The sequence below is a fragment of the Rhinolophus sinicus genome, linkage group LG04, assembly GCF_036562045.2.
Source record: "Rhinolophus sinicus isolate RSC01 linkage group LG04, ASM3656204v1, whole genome shotgun sequence".
Classification (NCBI taxonomy): Eukaryota; Metazoa; Chordata; class Mammalia; order Chiroptera; family Rhinolophidae; genus Rhinolophus; species Rhinolophus sinicus.
Window position 1 is genome coordinate 64,208,929 of NC_133754.1, and position 22,438 is coordinate 64,231,366.

Genomic DNA, 22,438 nt, shown 5'->3' on the forward strand with positions numbered 1-22,438 from the left:
TTCTTAAAAGACAAAATTCCTCTGCTTTCCTTCAACCAACTCTCTCTGTTGCCAGTTCATGAAACGTGCTACAGCATGAATTATTATTCCACTCACCCATTTGCTCTGTTATGAGCTGAGTATGATTAAAGACACTCACTTTTTGATGTTGTTTTGAAAATGATATTTTTGTATCATTTTAAAATTTGTTGCATCTTTTTATAAATCCAATGACTGCTCAAAAAAAAAAAAAATGAGCAGTAAAAGAGAAAGGTGACAAACTCTAAATAAGGATAGTCACCTGGAAGCAATTATAACATGTCCTTTCCCATCAAACCTTACTCAAGATTCCTGTAAAAGTTTCATAGTTTATTAACTGCTGCTGAAGAACCATTATAGTCTAGTGGCTACAAGAGAAGTTTCTGGGGCCGACTGCTTTCTGCTATTTGTTAGCTGTAAGCCTTAAGAAACTTAGTGATTTAACGTCTCTGCAGCTCAGTTTTCCCATCTATAAGATGGGGATAACAGTAGTACTTACCCACCTCATGTTGTGAGGATGAAATGAATTAATACACAGAGGCACCTAGAACAGGACCTGATACATTGTGCTCAACATTATGTGTTGGTTATTATTGCTGACTATGCAATAGTCACATGATTATCTTGTCCGGTCAGGTCGCTTCCCAGGACTTGCTAATACCTAGACGTTTCCAGGAAAGGCAAGGTAATGCTCTCTGCGTTTATGTACAAAGACACTACCTCGAGGAGTTAATAAGCTCCGAGAACTAAATTTCATTCTAGTGAATAACACGCTGATGAAGTATTTTCTTGTATAGTTGGGGGAATTTTGGAGGAAGATAGAAAGGATCATTTTAGTGTGTCATACTATTTTACAAGTGAGGAAACTGAGGCATGAAAGGCATAGGGAAGACTAATTAATTTATAAATAATTTTTGGAAGCTACAATGTACCCAGTTGTATACTCAAAGTGATAGAGGATACAAATAAACTGTACACTACCTGTCTAAGGTGACCCAGTACAACACGTAGAACCTAAGATTGTGACCCAGTTTGCTGCCACACAAGATAGCACTCCAAGACCAAGAAACAGCTTTGCTTCTTGAGAATTAGCTATCAATCTCTTGAGAGGTAGATGGTGGGTTTCCATCAAAAAACTAAGACAAGAAGCTATCATAGCAACTGCAAGTTCACTTAATAATCCATCTGACCCTCATTTGCTCTTCTGTTCTATGACTGCCATTCAGCCAGTCACCTCTTCTGTGTTGAAAAGCCAGTGGAATGGGAAGAATACCATGACAGGAGAGCAAATAAAGAGACTTTTTTCCTTGATAGACCTCTTTCTTCTTTATAAAGCCACCTCTTTGTTACTTTTATTAAGCATAGCATGCACAGGGGGCCTGAAAAAAGAAACAAACGATTCGAGTGTTGGTGTTGCAGCAACTCTCCCTCCCCTGAGAACCGAGCTCATATACACAGTTTATTACCTTCTCATGCTCCTGCACACTGCTTAAAGCCATATAATATCTTCTGGTGGGTACATGAGTAGCAGCTCTCTCTAGTCTGTCAGTCAATTCCATTTTCCCTTTGCATACAGGAAGTTGAACATCTTACCCTTCTGACAGTTGAGGAGAGTGAGTTTCTTCTTGCTCTCTGTCAGGGACTTTAGGGCAGGAGGAGAGAGTAGAGAATGTGTCCTCACAGTGCCGGTGGTGCTTTGGACGTGTGGGCCACTGCTATGGGGAAGGATCTGTATACATTCCAACAGCCCCAAAAGCTAGACTGTGGCTGCTGCCTAGAAAAATCGCAGCAACCCTAGTATTTCATCCATAGCCAGAGCCTGGCCAAGGCAAAAATGGTGACATTGCACTGCAGTGATCAGGACAGACTCCCAAACGCAATGTGTTGAAGAGCTAGAGGAGAGAGAGAAGGCGTGAAGAAAGAAAATGGACACATATGTATTGAGGATGGAAATATCTATCTCTTTTTCTGGGAAAAACCACTCTACCCCATGCTGAAGAAATGTGTGGATGGTCAGCTTTAATTTAATTTATACCAAGAAAGATTTATTAAGCCTCTGCAAAATATAAAATATTTGACTAGATTCTTGAGAGAAGAGCTACAGAGATGAACAAGAGTGCCTGCCATGTCTCCATGGTGACACGTGGGCCTTACCTCCTTCAGTTCCTTATTCAGATCTCACTATTTCAATGAGGTCCACCCTGACCACCTTTTTAATACTGCACCTGCCCCACACCCCACCCCAGCACTCCTGTTACCTCTTAGCCCTACTTTTGCCATTTTGTCCATAGCACATGTCTCCTTTGGACAAAGTAAATATATTTAATATACTTTTTAAGGAATGTTACTCCTCTGCCACCTCCAAGAGGCCAGACTCCTCCTCCAATAGGTAAAACTCCACCTCCCCCCTCGTGGAAACCAAATTCTCAAACAAAGTGTTACTCCGGAAACATGTAACATGCACTCTCCTGAATCTCTCCTGTTCCACCTGGAGCCTGGCAGGAGGGCCATCCTCCATCACCTCTTAACATGTCCCCAGTGACTCCTACCATAGTACACAGGGACAGAGAGGCATTCGTTCAGTTCCTGCTGGCAGACAACCAGTCATGACGCAGAGTTCTAACAAACTTAACTTTCCACCAGGGAGACCTGGCATTCAGAATGGTGGTGGTCAGACTGATTTCATGACACATCAAAACATTGTCCCTGAGGGCGCTGTGAACCAGCAGCCACCCGCTCCGCATCCTCTGAGCACGACTAGTGGACAAGGCCCTTCTGCTTCACAGACGGGGGGTCTGCTGCTCCTCCATCATATCCGAATGCAAGTATCTCCACTACGATATATTTCCTTACTTTAGTATGTTTATTACTTAGTGTCAGTTTCCACACACACCGTACCCCCAGGACAGGCATCTTTGTGAGTTTTATTCCCTCGCGTACTTTAAATGCTTTGAACAGTGCCCGGCACATAATAAACTTTCAATAAATAGTCGTTGAGTGAAAAAGTTAACATGTCTCCCAGAGCCCAGAAACATTCCTTACTACCTCCTAAAGAAACTTCTGGGATTATTGAGAACTTATAAAAACGGTGACTTCTCCAATGAAGGCGCCCAAGGAATGAAGGTTTCGGTGAACGAGTCGGTACATCCTTACAGCTCACTGATCTCACTGTGCACTGACTTTCTGCAAATCACTATCTTTGGTTTTCCTTCACAGATCATCCCTCAATTGCTGTGCAGCTGGGTCGTCTATCAGCTCAGTTCAGATGTTTTACTGAGACTGATGGCACAGCTTTTCTTTTTGTGTGTAAGTATGCTCATGGTATGACGCAGAGGATTTATGCATCTAGGAAACATGTTAAGGAAGTTTCATCAATTCTGTTACAAGCCCACAGCCCCATATTTCAAAGGTATGTAATCGCCTTCAACATATTACACAGTTTAATCGTTGACAGATCCTACAGTCTGGCCCCGCTCAGTGCCATAAATATCTGTACCTCCCCCAGATGTACCAACTGGGTTCTGAACAAGACACAGCTCCCACCCCAGCCCAAACACATGCATGGACCAGCACAGACTCCAAATGGCTCCCACCTAGTACCCCTCTCATAGTAGCTCTCTCAACACATCCCAGCCTGATGACACGTTCTAGAACATCCATGCAGAAACTGTGGCAGGTAACCAGATAGTCATGTTTTATGATAAACAATCTGAAGTTCCTAAATATGAAAAGGCTCAGTCAGGGTCACAAAATTTTTAATGGCAGTGAGATTGGATCACATGTCTTACATTGTTGGATTACACAAATGACCCACAACTTGGTGCTGCACCAACCTTTGATTTTCAATCATTCATCTCTCAGGGCTTCTCTTTCATTTGTGCCGGGATTACTCCTGAGATAATCAACTCCAGGGAAAATAGACGCCCTGCTAGCTGATGCACTTAATCCCTACTCTAACTTCTCAAAAGAATGGAACTGCATAATCTTTATCCCTAACTTACTAGAAAAAATTATACAATTCTCTTGTTAATATGACCTGCCATGCTTAGGTCCTGAAGCCATAAAAACACACCTGCTTTGCTGACGTGCCTTTCTATTTCCAACAGAGAGAGCGTACCAGGGGAATTAAAAGGCACCAATTCTCTGCATTGAAAAAGCCTCATTCAAAGCCAAGAATATCTGCTCCATGGCTCAGCAGTGCTAACATTACCTCTTGGGCTTGACCTAGCTGTTGGAACTATGAAATTTTACACCAGCATCTGCTAAAGCCAACTATGAGCACTTTGTCTCACTATTTAACTCCTGCTTTCTCTTTTCTTAAGTAGGTACCAGTTATCTTTGGCCATGAATAAGCCACTCCAAACTTGTTGGCTTAAAACAATAGCCATTTAGGTCATGATTCTGCAGATCAGCAATGTGGACTGGTTCAGCTGGGCAGTTCTTCTCGTGCAGTCTCAGCTGATCTCAGCTGGCAACACTTGTGTGTCTGAAGCCAGTGACTCCGCTTCTAAGTGTTGGGCTTACTGCCAGCTGGGGCATCGGAGCAACTGAACCACGTACCTCTTACTATGCTGCAGACTAGCCATATCTTGCTCACGTGAGTGTTCAGAGTTTGAGGAGCAGCGGAGCTTCATTGTGCGAGCATTTTTCAAGTCTGTGAGTGTTTCATGTCTGCTAGTGTCCATCGGCTAAAGCAAGTCACAAGTCTAGCCCAAGAGTTAAAAGGCCCACTTTGTGAAAGAAGCTACAAAGTCACATTGCAAGGCCATGAATACAAGGAGAGAAAGAAATTGTGTGGCTATTTTTTGTAATTTTCCATCAAATTACGCATGGAGGGGGTTGTGAGATGTGTAAGTGCTGATACAGGGAGAAGATTGGGAATTTAGTGATTACTAAATTATCTAGTCACATCTGATTTCCTCAAGAGACTATTGGTTTAGGATACCTTATGCATTCATTCACTTAACAAATATTTATTGAGAACCTACTATATGCCAACCCCTGTTCTAGGCACTGGTGATAGAAACAGAAAATGCCCCTGCTCTTATTAAGCTTATAATCTAGTGGGGCACAGATGGACAATAAATAAATAAGTGTATAATAGATCTGACTATAAGAGCTATAAAGAAAACTAAAAATGGATAAAGGTATAGAGAGTAACAGGAGTAGGGTGTTATTTTATTTAGGGTAATCATGGATGGTCTCACTGATAATATCCTGAAGGAATGCTTGCAGAAAGCAAGGGAACAATCCATATAGATGGATGGAGAGCATTCCATCCAGAGGAAAGAGTAAATGGAAATCCCTGAGGCAGGATCATCTCTGTTTGGAGTAACAGCAAAGAGGCCAAAGTGGCTGGTGTGGAGCTAGTGGGGGGAGAGAAAGAGGATATGAGACAAGTGTTAGCAGCTAAACTGTATGGGGAAGAGTAAGCCATGATAAGAAGTTTGCATTTTAGTCTGAGTGAGGAGGGAATTTTTGACCAGTTGAGAACAGAGATGTGGTATGACCTGACCGAAGTTTTAAAACTGTTTGTTTTGTACAAAATACACTCTGGGAGGAAACCAGCTGTGAGGTTATAGTTTGGGTCACACTGGGTTCCCAGGCTTCCTAGATCACAGCTAATATATATTGCTCAGTTCTGTTTATGATCTCCTGTGTTGGCTGAATTTGGCAGGATGGCCAGGAAAAAGAAATCCGTCAAGACCTTGCTCACAAAGGGAGGCATGAGATTTTTCACACCCACCTGTAGAACTCAGTGATGAGGAATGGAAGGGGAAGGAGGAACAAATTCATCTGAGAGTCTAGCTATCCAGCCACTATAGAGGCCATGTCTGCCTCCTTCCTTCACTGAGTAGACCATGGGAAGGCTGGTGGCTGTTGAGCTGGCGCTAGTGAGAGGAAAAGAATAGGGTTGGAAAGGAGTCACCACCATGTGAACAAATGCCAAAGCAAGACAGATGGCTCAACATCGTTGACATTTATCACAGGCCCAGATCCAATGTTTCAAGGAACAGGAGCTCCAATGAATGAGACTAAACCTCAGGAGGGGTGACCATTGGACTGGAGGGATTTGCTCTCTGTGGCCTGCTCTGTGTTTGGGAACTGGATTTCACCAAAATACATGTAAATACACACACACAAAAAGTCTAATTCTCCAAAATTCAAATCTTCTATCCTTCCATTTCCAGCTTCCCTCACACTCCATTGTTCTCGGAGGCCCTTCACCTAATGGTTAAAGTCAAGTGAAACTCTATGGGGAAACTGAGGAATTTCCCTTCTCTTGTCAATGGGGTCCAAGCAAATGGCTTTCTCTCTATCTTCTCAGACCCCTCACTCCCTACAAGCCCAACTCTGCTTCTTTCTCTCCTCTGTTATCTCCATTTCTAACATAGGGGACACTGAAGACAGTTGCAGCTTACAGATATGTCACTAACAGGAAAAACAACGATTGACCATCATAACCAGACCCATCTTTTCCATCCCCGCCCCATGACAGACTTGCCTGTCCTAAGCAGCAGTGAGTAGTTTAGGTTTCAAAGGGCAGACTGAGATGTTGCAAGACACAATAAAACTTAGTGGTCAAGAATATGGGCCTAGGAGTCAGAGTCTTACCCTGGGCCCTGCCTGGACCACTTATTAACAGTATAAATCTTGGACAAATGATTCAATCTCACTCAGCCTCAGTATTACATTAAAAAATGGTCATAATACTACTTATCCCATAAGGTTTTCATGTGGAGTAAATGAAAAATTATATATAAAGTGCTTTTGGCATAGTATCTGACACATTGTAAGAAATGGGAGATTTTTATTTTATTTTATTTTATTTTATTAAGGAGAGAGGCTGGTATATAGCTGCCTCCACACAGAATGCCAATAAATGAGTGTTTGCACAGCCTGGACATGCACAGGCAGTGTTCAGAGTAGGTTCACTGGCAGGGGTTAGGGAGTGTATCTTCTCCACTATTACATTCAATTAAAAATAATATAGAAGCACATTTGGTGATAGGGTGGTAAGACTGATCCTATAATCAGAACTTTCCTCTGGTTGCCCTGAAGACAGCCATAATGGGAGGGGGAGGCAGGTGGCGAGGGAGGGGCTCCACAAGCTCTCACAGAATCACAGTGTAGTAAGAAGGCCTTCTCATCCCCTCCTCTTCCATCCTTCTCTGATTCTCCCCAGGTGGGCAGAAATGTGAGCACTCACTAAAGCAAATATCTAAGGGGGCAGCCGGTTAGCTCAGTTGGTTAGAGCACGGTGCCCTTAACAATAAGGTTGCTGGTTCCATCCCGCATGGGCCACTGTGAGCTGCGCCCTCCACAACTAGATTGAAACAATTGCTTGACTTGGAAATGATGGGTCCTGGAAAAACAAACTCAAAATAAATAAAAGTTTTTTTAAAACTATTAAAAAGAAAAAAAAGCAAATGTCTCAAGATCTGTTAAAGAACTGGCTCACAAGATGATCCTCCAGGATTTACTTCAGATGGTCAAATTAATGAGTTGGAAGCTTACATGAAACAGAGGACAGAGAACTAGAGAAATAAAGAAGTCATGACACTGAATGGTGGGATATTTGCCTTCTTGAGGCTTCCTTTACAGAATCCAGGCTGTTGGAGAAAATCCTGTTGGAAGTCATCAGGCTGCCTAGCTCCCAGGTCCCACACTGCCACCAAGATGGTGGGTGGCTACAAGCCTCATGTTTTCTCATCTTTAAAAATGAAAACATTGGAAATCCTAGCCACAGTAACCAGGTATCCAAATTGGAAAGGAGGAAGTAAACCTGTCATTATTTGCAGATAACATGATACTATATAGAGAGAACCCTAAAGATTCCACCAAAAAACTATTAGACCTGATAAATGAATTCAGTAAAGTAGCAGGATACAAAATTAATATTCAGAAATCTGGTGCATTTTTACAAACCAATAACAAATTATCAGAAAAAGAAATTAAGAAAACCATCTCATTAACAATTGAATAAAAAAATAAAATAAAATACCCAGGAATAAATTTAACCAAGGAGGTGAAAGATCTGTACTCAGAAAATTATAAGACATTGAAGAGAAAAATTAAAGATACAAACAAATGGAAGCATATACTGTGCTCATGGATAGGAAGAATTAACATCATTTAAATGACCATACTACTCAAAGCAATCTATAGATTTAATACAGTCACCATCAAAATACCAATGGCATTTTTCACAGAACTAGAATAAATAATCCTAAAATTTATGTGGAACCACAAAAGGACCCCAAATAGCCACGGAAATCTTGAGAAAGACAAACAAAATTGGAGGCATCACACTACCTGATATCAAACTATACTACCAGACCATAGTAATCAAAACAGCATGGTACTGGCATAAAATAGACACATAGATCTATTGTGGAACAGAACAGAGAGCCCAGAAAAAAATCCATGCCTATATGGTCAATTAATCTATGATAATGAAGGCAAGAATATACAATGGAGTAAAGACAATCTCTTTAATAAATAATGTTGGGAAAACTGGATAGATACATGCAAAAAAAAATGAAACTAAACCACCTTCTTACATCACATACAAGAATAAATTCAACATGGATTAAAGACTCAAATGTAAGACCTGAAACCATAAAATTCCTAGTAGAAAACATAAGCAGTAAACTCTCTGACATTGCTGTTGGTAATATTTTTTTTCTGATATATCTCCTCGGGCAAGGGAAACAAAAGCAAAAATAAACAAATGGGACTACATCAAACTAAACAGGTTTTGCACAGCAAAGGAAACCATCAACAAAAGGAAAAGACAACCTCCTAAATAGAAGAAGATATTCGCCAATGATACATCCAATAAGGATTAATATCCAAAATTTATGAGGAACTCATACAACTCAACACCAGAAAATTTTAAAAATATGCAGAGGGCCTGAATAGACATTTCTCCAAAGAGGACATGCAAATGGCAATAGACGTGAAAAAATGCTCAATGTCACTAACCAACACAGAAATGCAAATTAAAACCACAATGAGGTATCATCTCACATCTGTCAGAGTGGCTATCATCAATAGATCAAAAAACAACAAGTGTTAGTGAGGATGTGGAGAAAAGGGAACACTTGTGCACTGTTGGTGGGATTGCAAACTGGTGTAGCCATGATGGAAAACAGTATGGAAGTTCCTCAAAAAATTAAATATAAAACTACCTTATGACCCAGCAATTCCACTTCTGGGTATTTTCCAAAGACATCCAAAACACTACTTTGAAAAGATATATGCACCCCTATGTTCACTGTAGTGCTATTTACTATAGCCAAAATATGGAAACAGGTGAAGCGCTCATCAGTAGATGACTGGATAAAGAAGAGGTGGTACATATATACAGTGGAATATTACTTGGCTATAAAAAAGAACAGAATTTTACCATTTTTGACAATATGCATGAACCTAGAAGGTACTATGTTAAGTGAAATAAGTCAAACTGAGAAAGACAAATACCATATGATTTCACTTAGATGTGAAAATAAAGAAAAAGAAGAAAAAAAAAAAAACAATAAAAAAGCAGAAACCAACTCATACATAGAGAACAAACTTATGGTTACCAGATGGAAGGGAGTTGAGGGACTGGGTGAAAAAATTAAAGAAATTAATAAGTACAAATTAGTAGTTACAAAATAGTCATGAAGATGTAAAGTACAGCATAGGGAATATAGTAAATAATATTGTAATAACTATGTATAGTGTCAGGTGAATACTAGATTTATTGGGGGATCACTTCGTAAAGTATGTAAATATCTAACCACTATGCTATACACCTGAAACTAATATAAAATAATATTGAATGTCAACTGCAATTGAAAAATTAAAATAAATAATTTTTAAAATACAATTTTAAAAAATGAAAACATTTTCTTGGTCAATGTTTCTCAAGTTAGACATTTACTTCAGAATACCTGGGAAGTTGGTTTGAAAATGCAAAATATTGTGTCCAGCAGACAACACTGGAATCCAAGCACACAGATCCCAGCAATCTGTATTTGTAATAACCCCTTTACAGTCAAGTTTGAGAACCACTAGCCTACAATAGATCTCTGAGACACACAACTACTAGTTTTGACTAGCTGACTGCTACTCACTCAGAGGAAGGCTCTAACAAGATTTGTTTCTCCTCCCAGTGCATTTGCAATCTATAAGAGATAGATAGAATACTGAGCATAATAATAAGCATAGCTAACATCCGAGGTGTCCTTGGCAAGCTGCAGCTCTGTCTCACCTGCTGTTCCCTCCTAGCCAGGACCACCCTGGGTCACAAACGTGGCTAGCTCTGGCAGCCATGTTACTACATAACTGAAGTCCAGCTCTATTTAATAAATGCAAAGCACACTTGCACGCACCCACACATGCACAAAGCAAAGTCTTATATGGAGTAGTCATCTTGTGTTTGTCTTGTGTGTGATGATGACTTTATTAATCACCAAAGCAATCCTCGGAGGTAGGTACTACTTTGTCCCCATTTTAACCATAAACAACAATGCAGCATAAGTTCAGTATGTGTCCATAATCACCCAACTAAGAACTGGGGAAGCCAGGATTTGAACCCAGGTAATAAGATGCCAGAGTGAGTGCTTTTATATTCCCATGCATAACTTAACCTCCAGTGGTAGGGTTTTAGGCATCGGTTTTAAGGGAGAATCTTAAAGGATCACAAATCTCTACACTCCATCAGTGAAATAAGGAGAGTTGAAGTCACAGTTCTCCACTATTCTTTCCAACCTTAAAAGTCAATTAAGCTCTTTCACCAGGGACCCGCCAAGATGGGCCGCGTTCGCACTAAGACCGTGAAGAAGGCGGCCCGGGTCATCATCGAGAAGTACTACACGCGCCTGGGCAATGACTCCCACACGAACAAGCGCGTGTGCGAGGAGATCACCATTATTCCGAGCAAGAAGCTCCACAACAAAATAGCTGGCTATGTCACACATCTGATGAAGCGGATTCAGAGAGGCCCGGTAAGAGGTATCTCCATCAAGCTGCAGGAAGAGGAGAGAGAAAGGAGAGATAATTATGTTCCTGAGGTCTCAGCCCTGGATCAGGAGATCATTGAAGTTGATCCAGACACTAAGGAAATGCTGAAGCTCTTGGACTTTGGCAGTCTGTCCAACCTGCAGGTCACTCAGCCTACAGTTGGGATGAATTTCAAAACACCTCGTGGAGCCGTTTGAATCTTCCTTCTGTGCTGTCATAGTTTCAATAAACCATGGACAACCAAAAAAAAAAAAAGGCAATTAAAATGAACAAAGTTTGGTGACCCCTTTGCCTAGGTCAATGGATCTCTTCGTAGAGAGGGCAATCTGGAAAGTGCAGGAACATAATAGGTTGTCACAATGACTGGGGGCCAACCTCATGTAGAACCTGCAGCTGCTAAATGGTCTGCAGCTCTCAAGGCAGGTCCACAAAAAAGACTTGTGCCCCCCACCCCCTTGTACAATGAGGGTACCCATGGAGAAACTCCCATAAGTAATGGAGATACAGTGTCCAGTTAAAGAGTTCTAATAGTGCTCCTTCAAGATAGGGAGGAGTTCTGAGCAATCGGTCTCCTCAGGCCCTCTCAGTTTCAAGTCTGACCGTTCTTGTTCAGAGATTCTGTTTATGAGACTTTTGGCAATTTCAGACAAGGCTTTATCTATATCAGAAAAAAAGAAATCATATTGGCATTTGGGTGTCTTCCCATCATCTACCTGAATTATACTGAATGTGTTTTCGTCGATTATATAGAGAACTAAGACCAAAGCAAAGTTTATCTTCAACTGTGCATATTCTGTGTCGGTAACTGGAGCATAAAAGATTGCGACAGCATCCACAAAGGCTAGATAAAAATATGCTCCTTCCATGAGTCTGTACCCAGCAATGGTTATATTAATCACCGTTATCATTATAGTTACCCTCCTCGGCAACATCAGAATCAATTCAGCAACTGTTTCTCTTCGTGACGTCTCCCTATTACCACATGGTATTAATTGTATCCGAGTTGATTTTCTGCTCCTACTGCTTAACAGCTGTGTGGGAGTAAATATCCCTCAGAGACAGCAGCTCAGGCTGCCAGGACTCAGGAAATTGATCCAGATGTTGAGCAGCAGGATCAGGGGGCAGCTGCAGAATAGAATTCACTAGTGTCTGTGCTAAACTTAGTGATCGGGTGTCTGGTGTTAAGGATTCTGAGACTTCCTTTGAAAAACAATGAGCCATCAAAGGGTTAACAGCTTGAGTTTTGCTTTTTGTTAGTTTAATCTAGGTCAGAAACATTCATCCTAAGGAACTTCTGTCAGGCTCCTTCTTAAAAAAAATACATACAACCACCATCAAGAGACTAGCCACACCGATTCCCTAAACATCTGATTAAAAACTATAACTATACTAAATTTCTATTGTGGTTATTGGGGAACAAAGCTGTCTCAGCACTTTGATTTCTTTTTTTTCAAAGTACATTTCAAAGCACTTTAGTTTGTGATTCTGCAAATTAGAGCTCTCACACTTTTTTCCCTAGACAGACCCAGGCAATTACATTCCAAAGCAACAGCTATTTCTGTCCCTCCCTTTAGAGTCTCCAATTGGTTGGTGAAAGTGCCAGAAAACCTGTTGACTTCATCTCTTTTGCTGCTTTTTATCAGTTCCATTGCCTCTGGGCATCACAAACTGTGTTTGTTTTACTTTATTTTGTTTTAAGGATCTAGCACTGAGTTAAGATTCAAGTCACTTAGCTACACCTCTTAACTGCTTGTTTGTCCATGTAAGTCTGGTGAGGTTACCTGGGCCACTATTTCTTCATCTATTAAAAATGGGAATAATAGCTGGTCTTTTCACTGCTGGCTAGGTGAGCAGCAGTGAGTTATACAGGGGAGACCATGAAATGGAGAGCAGAGAGGCAAGCCCTCTCAAATCCTCTAGGAACGTATGTAACAGGGAAAACTGGGAAATCCTCTGCAGGCAGGAGCCTCACATTGCTTCTTTTATAGCCGTACTATACTCCTAAGAAGCTATCCTACATAAGGCCATAATGATGGGCTCACAGATTTTTATATGTGAATGCAGTTTGCTCAATGTTTGCAATAATGAAAAGTTGCAACCAATTTAAATATCAACAATAGAAGATTAGTTAAGTAAATTATGTTACATCCATGCAATTAAATATAATGTAGCAACTAAATTAAGGTATTCAATGATTTTGTAATGTCGTTGGAAAATTTTCAAACTAGGTTTCAAAAATGATTAAAATTCAATCGTTTCAATTTTTTTCAAAATTTGGCACACCCACACATGTAGATAATCATGCGTGTATAACATGTGTGGAAAAAGGAAGGGGAAGGAGATTAAGAGAGAGAGAAATACACCAAAAAATATTAGTAATTGTTCATCACTTGATGGGCTCTTGTGTGACTTACAAAATTGCAAAAAAAAAGATTTGCAATTTTTCTAATACTAATATTTGTTACTTTCATAATCAAGAAAAATGAATATTATTTTAAAAGGTAATTTGTTTGTGAAACTATTACAATTGTATTTTAAAATAGTTTTAAGATGTGGGAAAACACCTATATAAAACAATCAAGGTAAATTCTTATTTCTCTTAGCAATATGCATTTAAGTTTTGTCTATGTCTTCATGGAGGATAAATGCTTAAGATTGCAACTCTGTCCAAAGTAATAGGCACACACACACAAAAAGGTAAATACATGAAAATATTAACATTGGTTACTTCTGAATGACAGGATTGGGGTGATCTTAACATTTTTCCTTACATTTTTCTTAATTAGAACACAACAAACAACAAAAATTTTTGGAGGAGAGAGTTAAAAAAATAGAAGTGCCAATATTGGTAAAAACAGACATTTTAAAAAATTTAATATTAAAAATAGTTTGTAAAAGCTTTTGTGTACCCAGTTATGTAAATTCATTCCTCATAGACATAATACCTATGTTCTACTACATGAAGTGGGGAGGGATTTTCCTTCTTGTGAAGCCAGCACAATGTGGCCAAACAAAATACCTCTAGAGCCCCAGAGGATTAACTGGGCCAACCACTGCCCATCACCCATCCTGCCATCCAGCCTAGACTTGGCATCACCATGTCCATCTGTGCCAGTGAAGCTGCAGGCTGCTATCCCACTCCATGTCAGGACTGGGAGAGATAGGTCATGGAGTGTTCTGAAGTTTTATATAAAAATCCATCATCAACTATTCAAAAAGCAAATTTCTAGTAGTCTTTTAATATTTCCTCATGCTGATGGTGTGGAAAATCAAACTGTGATTAAATAAAAATATGATTCAGAATGAGACAAACATCACTTTTTGGCTTTGAGGAATGTTGCAGAATGGAACCGTAATTTTTTAAAATGTATTTTAAAATAAATTGAGACCTAAGGACATGCAGTCATTTCCAACACACTGTAAAATGTACTAGTATTTCCCACCCGTAATCCATGACATATACACATACATTTGTACCCAAACTGCAAATTTAGACAAATGGGTATAATTTAGTCACCTTTGTCAAATATGTAGAAAGAAAGGCAAGGGAAATTGCAAATTCTATTAAAATCATTAAAATTGAATTTTACCTTTAATAAGCATTTTTGAGATTTTTTTATTTCTGTACAGAGATGTGAGGAATTAAAAATGATGATGATGATGATGATGATGATGATATCTTTGGGTTTTTGGTGCTGTCTTGCCCGCAACAAAAAAAAAAACTTGTATTCCTTCATTTCCTGTCTCCTACACCCAGCTTTGCCTTTCCCTGGCTTTTGTGGTCTAGCATCTCCCTCTTCCCAAGCATAAAGAGGTCTGATCACTCCATATGTGATTGGAGTTGCTGTCTACCCAAAGCATATGTGTTTAATCAACTTTAATACTCCTGCAGTCCAGAGGAAGTGAAATGCTCAGGACTGGGAATAATTATCATTTCCATTACATTAGCAAGGTTTCCTGGTGTGCTAGAGGAGCGGGGCTATCTCCATCACTCCACTAACGCTGGCTAGCAGCTTAGGGAAGAGCAGTCATTGACTGTCCAGTCTGTCACTGAAATGCACACACACCAGACCTCTTCCTCCTCATGCTTGCAGTTGTCCTCCCTTAATTTTCCCCCTTACCTTGAGGTCACAGGGTCTACTGTGATTATTGAGTCTTTCTCATTCTCCTCTATGTGTCCTTGACGATACTCTTCATTAGGAAACAAAATCAGCCTACATAAATATGGACAATTTTCAACAAAGGAGCCAAAAACATACAAGGGAGAAAAGACAGCCTCTTCAATAAATGGTGGTGGGAGAATTGGATAGCCACGTGCAAAAGAATGAAACTGGACTGCTGTCTGTCACCATGTACCAAAATTAACTCAAAATGGATCAAAGAGCTAAACATAAGACCTGAAACAATAAACTGCATAGAAGAAAACATAGATACCAAACTTATGGACCTTGGGTTCAAAGAGCATTTTATGAATTTGACCTCAAAGGCAAGGGAAGTAAAAGGTAAATTAAATGAATGGGACTGTATCAAACTAAAAGGCTTCTGAACAGCAAAAGAAACCATTGACAAAATAAAGAGGCAACCAACCGAATGGGAGGAGATTTTTGCAAACAACATGACCAATAAAGGGCTAATATCCAAAATATATAAGTAACTCATACAACTCAACAACAACAAAACAAATACTCCAATTTAAAAATGAGCAGAGGACCTGAAGAGACATTTCTCCAAAGAGACATACAGATGGCCAATAGACATATGAAAAGATGCTCAACATCACTAATCATCAGAGAAATGCAAATGAAAACCACAATGAGAGATCACCTCACCCCAGTCAGAATGGCTATCATCAACAAGACAAATAGTAACAAGTATTGTAGAGGCTGTGGAGAAAAAGGAACCGTCATACCTATTTGTGGGAATGCAGACTGGTGCAGCCACTATGGAAGACAGAGTGGAGGTTCCTCAAAAAATTAAGAATAGAATTACCATATAACCAAGCAATCCCTCTCCTGGGTATTTACCCAAAAATTCTGAACATATACTTATCCATAAAGATTTGTACTTCTATATTCACTATTTATTTACAGTGGCCAAGACATGGACACAACCAAAGTGTCCTTCCATAGATGATTGGATAAAGAAGATTTGGTATATATACATAATGGAATACTATTCTGCCAAAAGAAAAAATGAAATAGTGCCATTTGCGAAAGCATGGATGGATCTTGAGATTATTATGCTAAGTGAAGTAAGTCAGACAGAAAAAGTTGAGAACCATATGATTTCACTCATATGTGGGATATAAAACCGAAGGCAACAAGAGAACAGGACAAACAAACAATGAAACAAAAATTCATAGACACAGACAATAGTTTAGTGGTTACCAGAGGGTAAGCGGGGAGGGAGGTGGTAAATGAGGATAAATGGGATCAAATATATGGTGATAGAAGGAGAACTGACTCTGGGTGGTGAGCACACAATGTTAGTTATAAATAATGTATTTCAGAATTGTACACTTGAAACCTATGTCATTTTACTAATCATTGTCACCCCAAGAAAATTTAATTAAAAATATAAAATACAATAAAAGCTTTATTAAAATTGATATATCAATAACAAGATTTCAAAACGGAAGAAGCAAAATCAAAACCTGTGGCCCTTACAAGCCAGTGAAATATTAGAGGGCCCCTAGGCAGTCCAAATAAGAAAGTTCCAGAGAGCATCAGGATCCTCAGATGGGCCAGCAGTTGCCGAGCCAGGCTGGAATCCCCAACTCCACATCAGCCTTCAGACCAGGAGTCCTGGGGACATTTGCTCCCACACAGTTCTCTCCAAGGGAAACATTTGGGGGTGCCTGAGAGAACCCGCGAAGGCACAGAGGAGCTGAGTTCTTTTCTGAACTCTATTGCTAATCATGCAAACTATGTGAGCTCTTTGACTTCTCTGAATTTTGATCTTCTCTTTCGTAAAGTAAGAAAAATATCCTTCCTACTCTCGTCCTTATTGTAAAGATCAAAGGAGATGATATTTGAGAAGGCTCTTTGTACAACATAAAGCACAAGGATAACAAGTAAGAAGGGGCTTAAAGGAACAATGAAACCAGATAATCACGATAGACATATAGATATAGACATCGCTTATCTTGGCAGGGTGGGAGAAAATGCACCCTTTCTCACACTGCAGGAATAAGGATGAACAGATGAAAATTTGCCATTTTCCAATATATATCAAAAAGCCTTCAAAATGTGCATACCCTTGGACCTAAAAAATCCACTACACTGCTCTTAATTTTCAGTCATAGCATGTCAGAGTGATGTGTGGATTTGTAGCATATGTAGGAATTAATTTCATTAAAGCCTTTCTCTGCTCTTCAAACTTAGAAATATTACCCAACTACATACTTGGAGTAATTCTAGTATTGAGAATGTTATCAATGACATCTGTATTCCAGCAATTTCACATAAAAAGAAAACACGTTACATAATTTTAGAAATTATTTATGACTTTTCATTCACTGGTGATCAATAAAATGATCGCATGTAAATGTGTGCATATATGTGTACATATGTGTATAAAAAGGTCAGAAAATGTAATAGTAAGAGATTAGAGGCTAGCTGTGGGAGGTAAAATGAAGGATTTTTTAAATTGGAAAACTATAGTTTTGAATTAGATTTGCAAGGAATACACTTGCTTTTGCATATTAATTTAGTCCCTTTTAATTTAGAATACAACATAAATCAATGTGTGATTAATAATCCACATAACACTAATAACTGCAGAAAAGGAAAAATCAAAAGAATATAAGCTGAAAGAGCAGGTATGATTTAGTAGTGACAGAGAAAGGATATTCTAGTCCAAAGGAAGAGTAGGAGTTAAAATTCGGAGTCAAAAAAGAGAATAACATGGACAGGATACAATAGAAGAAAAATTCTGGTAAAAAAGTTATGGATAACAATATCTGATAGGGACAATAGAGGCAGAATAGAAAATATTACATTTTATTCTATCAGCAATTGGGGCCTGAATGTTCAATATATGTATTTAAGATATAGGCACTATTTGGATATGAAGGTAAGATTCTGAGCATCCAAACCTGGGGACAACTAATTTCGCTGATTCCTGCCCAACCACTTTGTCTCTATCACAAGAGCTCGCCTCTCTTCCCCACTGTCACCCATCACAGCTGCAGCTTTCTCCCCTTCAGCTCTAAACCTCCATAAAGAGGCAACACCTCTGGAGAGAGTTGTATTACTTTAGGTATCAGTGAAATGTGGGAAAACAGTCACCGCAAAATCTCGATTCTTCAATAAACAAAACAACTACAGTGATTGTTGGCTCTTTGTTGGCGGAAAAAGAAAAGCAATACAAGGTTCCAGGAGGCTTTGAGGAAGTCATCAGTTTAAAATTTGAGAATTTGTAGCTCATTCCTGAGGCACTTTGCAATTTCTGTCCGGTCCCCCTCCAAAATTCCAGAGTTGCCCCAAGGTCTGCTTTCAAGTACAATAATCACTCAGGTAAAAAGGTAAAGAAAGGCTAACAATTTCTCCTATACTGGTGTTCATTACGGTCATTTTTTGAACAAATATTTTTACTTGTCATCTTTTTGAACAAATATATTCCTGAATGAAGCAAGAAAGCCTTTTGAAATGTTTCTATTACATTTCTGTCAGACCATGAAAAGGTGACCGTCTAAGGTAAAGATCACGCACTGATCTCTTGAAGGCTGGCTGTAGCCCTCAGACATGCTTCGGTTAGTAATCGCAGGCTTTACAAAAATTGTGCTAATATCTTTAAATTCCATGTAAAAAAAATCCAGATTTCTTGTGTCTCCTGAAAAAGCAGGAGACCTGAGATCCCTGGGCTCACTCCTAAAGGCCACAGCCATCTGAGCTGAGTAGACTTTTCTCCATTAGATGCGGCATGTGCTCTCCAGTTTGTCACATTTCCCACCCCTCTATATGGCCTTCTTCTAGACCTGTTAACTTCTCTGTTCCTGAAGCATCTGAGTGTGCCTCACAAGACAAGTGATGGGATTTCTGTAGAAATCAAGACACAAGATGATTGGGAACACGTTCTGAGAGAACCAAACAATACGAGAGTGTCGAGACTAGGGAAGTTTTAGAGCAAAAAAGAAACTAAGGTCAACCAAAAGACAGCAGGGACTAACAGTCACGAGACCAGTAGTAAAAAGATCTAGGTTCTTATCTTAGCTCTGCGACTGAGCTGAGAGACTCCAGCCACATCACTGAATGTCTCTGTGCTTCTGAGTCCTCATCCGTGACCCAAAGGAAGGAAGCAAACTGGTGCCTTAGCATCTTGTGACCTAAGATGGCGGTCAGCAAACTGCAGCCTTCAGGTCCCATCTAGCCAGCTGTCTGTTTTTTTCACAGCTCACTAGATAAGAATCGTGCTTTTGTTTTTCAATGGTTGGGGAAAAAGTCAAATGAAAAATAGTATCTTATGCTATAGGAAAAGTGTATGAAATCCTAATTTCAGCAGCCATAAATAGAGTTGCATTGGAACCCTGCCACATTTATTTATTAACATATTCTCTATGGCTGCTTTCATAATGCAACAGCAGAGTTGAATAGTTGCAACAGAAACTGGCCCACAAAGCCTAAGATATTTACTATTTGGCTCTTTATGGGAAAAGTTTATTGACCTTAGTCTAAGACATCATTCTAAACTGCTCCATTACAATATTAAACTCTACCAGAGAATTCTTCATTTGTATTTATATAAAGCATGCTTTCTAAAAGAATTTGAAGGTTCCAGGTGATTATTTCAGTACCAAGTGTTTTATGAATGGTGAAGGGCCTATTTACATAGATCTTTTTTCCATGAAAATAACAGTAGCTATCCCTTATTGAACACACACTATGTTCCAAGCATCTCATAGGTACTATCACATTAAAATTCTATGCAATCTCTTCAGGTAGGTTTCATTATCCCCCTTTTTAAAGGTAAGTTAACTAACACTTATGAAATTTAAATAATATTCCCAAGGTTGACAGCTAATAAATGGCCAAGTGAAAATTCAAACCTCAGTCTGTCTGACTACCAACCCAGTTTATTATAAATGTGCTCATTATAAATGCATTTATGAATTGAATGCCCATCCCCAGGGAGGTGAGGCCTAAAGATAAATTCAGAGTAACACCATACTCTGTTGCACCCAAAATTTATTTTCTCATCAACCCCATCCTGCCCCTAATTCTAAAACCCTACACATAATAGATTTCCCTGACTTACTTTTACTTTAAATCTCATCTTACTCCATCAGAAATATTGCCATAGAAGCTGAGAATACCCAGTGTTCCTCGATTTGATGATGGGATGCTGAGTCCTCATGAAAATAAAACCCTCTTAGTCACTGACATGCTGGACCAGTGGAGGGTACACTCATGCTATGACCTTTGAAGCCATCCCTTTCACAGCATGCTTACCATTCTTGATGGCTATTCATTCCTATCCTTAATACTCCCACTTTCATACTGGCAGGTGTTTTTTTTTCCCCAATTTTTTTAGTCAAAGCAGATGTTCTAGAATGGAGAGAAACTCTTCAAGCAGTACATTTGTGCCTTCAAGCAATAGATAAACCCTAAGTAAAAGAAAAGGGGAAGTAGAAAGAAAGAGTTGAGACAGAGCAGTGGTGAAGAGGAGGCTGACAGAAGTAAAAAGAGATGAGAAACAGACTTCCCATGGTCTAGAGAGACAGAGAGATGGATAGAGGGAAGGAAGAAAAGAAGAATGGCTAATGCAAGAGACATAAAGAAGAGACCTATGAAAGAACAAAGAGAGAGAAAATAAAAGAGACAGTCGTTTTCCCCAGAGGAGAAGGAAAATATCCAGCCTCCCTATTTCCCTAATCCTTTCCCTCTCTGGATCCACCTGCAATCATTCCAATTTGAATCCAAATAATGTCTGAGATTTGGGATTCACTAGTAAACTAGCTCTGATTCCCTAATCCCAGCACCGGATGTTTGGGGGTATTGGGATTTGGAGTCAATTAATTCAGCCACCTGTAACATTCCTTCAGCTGTTGCTACCATTTCATCTTAGTACAAAGTCATCTGCAGATGCTGAGCCATTGCTTTCCCCACCCCTTACTTCCACGGCTCTGAAAAGCTGTGTCTTGGTCTTTCTGGGCAACCTCATCAGCCCCATGCTCCTTTCCTTCCAAGCACAGATTTTGAATGTTGTGCAGGGATCCTAGAGAGAATGTAACATTTTCTACACTCTTTAAACTTGTTTATTTGTGACCTCTTTATTGTGCTGGCTGCATGCCCATCTTGCTATGGAAAACAGAAAGAAAAACTTATATTAAGTAAACAGGGTCAGATTTTAGTTTCTCCAACATAAGTGCTCATTATTTTGTGAGATAAAGAAGAGGCAAAATAATTTTGCTAAGGGAATTTGGGGCCAGCCTGATGGCACTCCCTCAGCTTGCCGTCACACGGACTTAGCAGATCACGCTTCAAGAAAATGACCTTGTTGGGTGTCTCCTCAGATTTTTGCTGTCATATTCAAGTAGAGTGTTTATAGGTACTCACCCTGCAAAAGGTGATGATCGTCATTAGGAGTTTAAAAATACTAAACTCCTTACCTTCCAGTATTAACTGAAAGTTTTAATAGGTGTGATACATCGGGAGGTTTGTTTGAAGGACATCAATTAAAATCATTCCTCAGAATATTTTCTTAGCAAATGCTAGCACCTGCTCTGCTCAGGCTAACACGTGGGGGTCTTTGTGAGCCAGGCAAGACACCCATGGGCTCTACCATTCTGATCCCATTTAGTAGCCCCCCAAATCTTTCATACTGTATGTCCTCTACTTATTTTACAGTTAAGAGAACTGAGACTAAAGTTAAACGAACACGTGGAGAAATTAGAATTGAAACCCGTGGCCCGGACTTCAAGTCCATTGTTCTTCCCATTATGTCACATTCCTGCCTTTCGAAAGAAAATAATTTCTTCCAAGAACACAGATCGCCTCTAGTTTTTAAAATGTTTGACCAACAAGCAGTTTAAGAAGCTCAACATACTCTCCTCCCATCTTTGAAAAACAAGGTCATAATATGAACAATGTGATCAAACAGAATTTGTAATGTCTCATTAGAAGTTGAAGGACATTAAAAATGGTGGTTGCTAATAAGCATGCTGGGATTGTTACCTGTATTTCAAAGGATTTCTTGAGAGATGGGAAAAGGTTGATCTAGCACAATTATCTTGTACAGCAGTTAAAATTTTTAAATACTCCAATATGTTGATGGTAAGATTTAATCTTAGTGTAAGGATACCTTTATCAACCATTGGGATTTACTGTGCACACAAAGCAATTTAGACGTGCATGGTGGTTCCTGCCTTTAAGGATCTTTCTAAAATGGAATTCCTCTCCATGGATAC

General features: G+C 39.4%; 1 pseudogene across 1 annotated transcript; it reads left to right on the forward strand.

Annotated features, from left to right (window-relative positions):
* Positions 1-10,805: 10,805 nt before the first annotated feature.
* LOC109453451 (small ribosomal subunit protein eS17) lies at positions 10,806-11,280 on the forward strand (annotated as a pseudogene). Its single transcript, XR_002138291.2, has one exon. The product of XR_002138291.2 is annotated as a small ribosomal subunit protein eS17 (transcript).
* Positions 11,281-22,438: the final 11,158 nt, after the last annotated feature.